At 40.8% G+C, this 6,000-nt stretch overlaps 1 protein-coding gene across 3 annotated transcripts in view; it reads right to left on the minus strand.

The window, feature by feature from the left end:
• Positions 1–3,771, minus strand: part of rerg (RAS-like, estrogen-regulated, growth inhibitor) — a 44,598-nt gene extending 40,827 nt beyond the window's left edge. Inside the window, exons 1-2 of one of the 3 annotated variants that reach the window (XM_083935622.1) lie at positions 3,661–3,771; positions 3,529–3,569 (exon numbers count right to left, since the gene is read on the minus strand). The gene's annotated coding sequence lies outside the window, so the exon portion shown is untranslated. Of the gene's footprint in view, positions 1–723; positions 781–3,528 lie in introns of those variants that run through there. The other 2 variants (XM_083935621.1, XM_083935623.1) reach the window with 2 other exon arrangements.
• Positions 3,772–6,000: the final 2,229 nt, after the last annotated feature.

Below are 6,000 nucleotides of genomic sequence, written 5' to 3' on the forward strand. Positions count from 1 at the left end.
TTCCAGTGCAATATCTACATCCACAGCCATGAAACATGTAAATTTATCATAGTGCAATATACAAACTCTTATTCTAGTGCAAATTACATTGGATTTATTTATCTCACTTAAGCCTATTATGTGAATTTGTGTTGTCAGCTCTGAATGTTTATTTGCTTGCGTCTATCCAATGTCTTTTATTGTGCTGATCAAGGGTAGGGCTCCTTTATTATGATAAATGCTGCCTTTCTATTCTATTTTACATCTACAATGTATTCCATTCTACTTGAAAAACTTGACAGAAAGAATCCAGGACAAAAACCAGTAATCACTGCTACAGTGCAAACTGAAAAACAGATTAAGTAATAGCTACGCTGCTATATAACTTGCAAAGTAAGTAATGGAACTGCTTTTCAGACTGAGGCCAAATGGTACAGGTACCCATGGACCTCTGCTCTATAAGGACTCCAAACTGCCAAACTGGGCTTGTGTATTTTTTTTTCCCACTGTGTACCCAGCTGGGTTTTGTGTCATTTATACCCTGAGAAATGAATCTGGGTGGTGTAGCTGTGGTCCAGGATGATTACAGACCTCTGAGCTCCAAACCATGGGAGGAGACCTGCTGCACCAGGCTATAGAAAGCTTGCAAACCACAGGCGTGTCATCTAAATACATACAGTGAACTGGTGCACTGCCTCTAGAGGGAAACCAGTGGGGAAAAGAATGATACAGTGCCCAACTCACCGCTGGTGTTTTTATCCAGAGATGACAGCCCCGATCGACTTTGGATCAGTTTGGCCCTGTGTGTGGAAACTTTTTTATCGTAAGATCTCCTGTTCCTGTCTGAGAAGATTTTGTAAAAAAAAAAAAATGATAGCTTTTCTACAAGGCGGAAGAAGTATTCAAATCCTTAAGTAGCAATAGAAATACCGCAATTTAAATATACTTTAATGTAGGTAAAAGTCCATCCATCCATCCATCCATCCATCCATCCATCTACAACCGTTTGTCCCTATCGGGGTCACGGGGGGGCTGGAGCCGATCCCAGCTGACATTGGGCGTGAAGCGGGGTACACCCTGGACAGGGTCCCAGTCTATCACAGAGCACACAGAGACGCACAGAGACAGACAACCATTCACACTCACATTAACACCTACGGGCAATTTAGAGTCATCAATTAACCTAAAACCTGCACGCCTGTGGACTGTAAGAGGAAACTGGAGAACCCGGAGAAAACCCACGCAGACACGGGGAGAACATGCAAACTCCACACAGAAGGGCCCCAGCCGGGATTGGAACCAGCAAGCAACAGTGCTAACCACCACACCACCGTGCAGCCCCAGGTAAAAGTCCTTTTTTCAAAATTTTACTTCAGTTAAAGAAGAGAAGTATTTGCAACCAAATGTAGTTGTATATGTGCCCTGTTGAGTTCAATTCAATTCAATTCAAAAAACTTTATTTGTCCCCGGGGGGCAATTCAGGCATTGTAAACAAACAACTAAAAAACACACTCATAAAAACATTGCTCAAAGTGAATTCTAAAACAGTAGGCTTCCTTTAAATTCTTAAAAGTTAAGTTATTAAAAAGTAATACATTATGCAGAAAGACTAGTTTCAGATTGATATTTTATTGTAAATATATTAAAGTAGTACTATTATGTATGAAGATTTGCACCATTCTCTTCCATTTGGTGGCACAATTTGCCGACAACGATTTGTGCTCAGACATGATGCAAATGTTAATGTCAAACCAAAAAATAACTATACAAAAGATATGAGAACTCAGGCAGCGCCAATGGAACAAAATGGTATACACTTCCTGTCTCCTGAGGGGGCGCGGGCTCGTTTTTGAAGTCATGTGTATGGATGAGAGGTTATATATACATCATTTATTCAGATTTTCTTTTACCAATATTCAATATTTACACAGCTAACAGCCATGTTTAGCATTCCAATACGTTTTTATCTGAGGCGTTTGCGAACGTTGCCGTTAGCGTAGCCGTGTTCAAAGATCTTGTGAGACGTTGCTGAAACAGAAACTGGTCTCAAACAAAGGTCATTTTCTCCTGATCAATCCCTCTGAAACTGTAATTTTTTGTGTCAGAACGTTCAGGAAAGATGTAGTCTATGAAAAATGGGTCCAATATTTACTTCAGGGATTACGGGCCCATTGGAATTAGTACACTCAGGTCTGCCGCTCATCTCCTAAAGAGGGGCTGTGATGAACCACATGTGACACGGAAACAGGAAATGACTGAGTTGAACCGTCTTGCTTCTGATCCATAGTCTCTGGTAAACTCTTCTCTGTCGCCTTCTTCTTCTGTTATAGTTCCGGTACCTTGGATCATGGTTTGTGTGGAACGATCCGCTTGACAGTAGTTCTGGTTTCCAAAATAAAGGATTCGGTTCTAACGAAACACACATAGTGGAGTTTTTCATTTCCAAATAGACATAGTCTCTAGCATCGCCACTGCCACCAGGGTATGAAGTATAGCATGGATTAATTCATTAGAGGAGGTAGGGTAGACTGGGGTAAGATGTCCCCCCGAGGTAAGGTGTTTTTCATATGGAGTCAATTCACATTTACGCTCTCTTCGTGCCAATCGTTGAACAGCATCAAAAACATTTTAGTGGTGGGAGGAGGTCCAAAAAAAGGGGGTTTGAGACACGATAATGTAATATTGTGATGGTACAAAATAAGCCTTTGTGGACACATATCCAAACTTTTCTTTTACTGTTATTATATATGAAAATCATAAAAATAACCAGTACTTTTTTTGTAAGAGTTTTTGAGGGAAGGTGCTTCCCCTGATAAGAAGAGAGACTGCGAGTTGCTGTAACTTATTTCAGAGGATGTTGAGTTCTCCTGTAATTTGATCTACTCTTCATTACTTCCATCTTCATTTTTCTGGCATTCATCCCACAACCTCTTTCAGGACCCCTTGGACCCCTGTTTGGCAAGCACCCGTGAAGGATGTGTCGATTGACCCTTATTAAGTCTCACTGAGATGTGGGCTATTACGCAACACTCAGAGCTGCTCCTGAATGCCAATTATATCCTCGAACTCAATAGGGGAAGGTGGAGCGAGATGAAGCAGCAAAGTAAGACAATACTGCATAGTCCTGAAGACTGAACTGGAGAGGCTGATCTTACTACTGTGGTTGCTTTACAGAAAACTGATTTTCTTCACATTTAACACCCACATGACGGACTGGACAGATCTGTTCAACTTTGAAGACGTTTCAGCACTTCATCTTAGAAAAAAAATAAGATTACTGAGACACTGTATGCAATATGAAACAAGATAATGCCCATTTAAAGTCACAGAAAAATCTATTAAAAGCATGTCCCCATCTCCCCCAGACATCACAGAAATATTATTGTCATGAGAGGAACAGACAGTGCGTATACATGACCTTCTTTAAATGTATTATCCTGTCAGTATATGCACCCTTCTGGCCTGACCACGGGTTTGATCCCTTCCACACCTCAGTGGGGTATCCGGAGGGGACGCACTTCACATGTAAACACCGGCAGGAAGACTCACCAGCGACCGCCGAATGCAGTATTCTCCCGGGGGATGAAACGCTGATCAGGAAGAGAAGATTTTTTCTTTTAAGAATATAATAAAGAGAAAGAAAAGTTGTCAGGTCCGCTGATTAAAAATGATGTGCCGGACCTTTCCGGGCGCAGCGCTCAGCCGGATGGAAGGAGAGATAGGCTCTAACTGGACGGTCGGATGGACAGACGGGTGGGTGGGCGGACAGATCCCATCCGAACAGACCGAGCAGCAGCCCTGACTGGGATGAATGAATCCCTTAAACGGAGGGTGAAAGGAAATATACGGAGCGGAGCTGCTGTAGTTGTCGACACTCTGCTGCCTCTGACCGGGCTGCACTGCTGCATGCCGCTGCATCTCCACACGGAGGGAGGACACCGACCTCTAGTGGCAGGGAGCGATAACGCAAGCTCCGGGCTCATGTGGAAGGATGAGGAGGGTTTTATGGGACAAATTAAATATAGAACTGCATTACTAATTGTGCAATAAAATACTTGAATAAATTAGGAATTAAATGGCTAATTATGTAAAGTAATGCTTAATTAATAGCATAAATAAATAAATCAAAAATACAAATCAAATGTAACATGTATTTATTCATTGATTTGTATATATAAAAATATTTAGGAATTTATTCACATTTATAGATCTATTTATAATTTTAAGGTATATCTATTAATTGACAGTATATATATGCCTATACTTTCATTTATCCATAGTGTATAGTAGCATACTTTTAACCTTGTAGAAAATAATATGTTCACACTAAAACCACTAAGTGGCACTGTGCCTTTTCGGGTACCCCCTCATTGAAAAGCGCTACAGAGAAAAAAAACGCGAGACAAAACGTGAAGTGAAGAGTCAAAACAGGAAGTAAAGAGCCTTTCCGTCCGAGCGATTCACCTGTTTGGTTGTTTTGACGATGTTTGCTGGTTTCCAAATAGGTAAATATGCCTAAAACCTTATTTGTAGGCTGAAAAATGTACACTTAAATGATTGTATAGCAGTAGTGATGGGCAAAGTACGCTTTTGTGAAGCACTGAACCACTTAAGCCAGTTATTTCAAAAATGGGTTCATTAACCCGAAGCTTCAGTTACCGTGACCTTTCCTGGCGAAGTGCAAGGCTGCAGTGGATTTAAAGTATCTTTGCTTTGAAAATGATTTGATGTGCGCACAAACACAAACACACACAGACACACAGACTGAATATCATTTTCTAATATTATTTCGGACGTCGTTCTATGGAGTATTGTAGTTCAGGGTTTGAAGCATGTATCGAAGCTTCAGTGTGACACTGCCGTCACTATATAGCGGTACAAAGTAAAATATTTGCCACAACAAAGGCCAGTCTAGAGTCTGTTGGGGCTCTAGGCAAAAAATTCACAGTGGCCTCCTCGAACCAGCGTTATCACCATTATAGTATTGTTTAAACCGAATCATGCATGTCACTTGCAACAGGAGTAAAAGATTCTCAATAACTTGCAACGGGAGCGAGTGGTGTCAGGTGGGACCGTGGACATAGAAAAAAGAATGGGCAGCGGACCTTAAAATGGCACCCATTCATTGCTATGGAAAGCTGCTCAGTGGTGCAATCTCCCTTAAGGCCGCTGCCATTTTTGGTTCTTGTGAACGCGGGAGGACTTAGAAATCTTCGCACGAAACAATAGAAAAAACGCAACGCACAAAAAGTTTGGGCAAAAGAGTTGTGTCTCTTCTGGAGCCTTGCACTGGGCTCTATGGAGTCAGGACCTAAGCTGTTGGAGGTTTTTCACTACGGCTCTTTTAAGCCACGCACCCTCCTACTCCTGCCCATAACTCCATTTTGGTAGGGTCTAAAATTATGCCCGCATACATTTTTCCAGTAGAGGGTCTGAAGATAATTATGAGCCTTTTGATTGGTATCCAAAACATTTTTCGGAGGTGATCTCCTCTTCCCTGCATGTATGGAAGTGAATGGGCGAATCCGGAACCTTGGGCCCTACTGGCCTGGGGCCCCAAGCAGTTTCCTTGCACCAGAGTTTGCACACAGACAGAGTGTATGCAGTGAGTATATTGAGATATTTCTTTTGTTTATTTTTTTTTTCTTCTGCATTAACAGAAGACTTCTTCTACACTTTATACGCTGAACTGATTTACTGACAGCTTTGAAGCACTTTAAATTAGTTTATTATTCAAGTCACATTACTAAAATAGTTGATACACTACATATCTCATTAGAATAGAATAGAATGACTTTAATGATCCCAGACTGGGAAATTATTTATAACAGCAGTAGTAGTGGGTCAGCAAACAAACACTTTGTACATAACATAAATAGAATCCAATATATACATAGTTTATATATACAGGGCACAGTGTGCTATAAACAATAAACAATAATAATATATACAACAAAATATGCAAAATATACTATAACAATAATAACAATAATGATATACACAACAAAACAGTAGAGAGAG

The sequence above is a fragment of the Echiichthys vipera genome (assembly GCF_963691815.1).
Source record: "Echiichthys vipera genome assembly, chromosome: 20".
NCBI classification, from domain to species: domain Eukaryota; kingdom Metazoa; phylum Chordata; class Actinopteri; order Perciformes; family Trachinidae; genus Echiichthys; species Echiichthys vipera.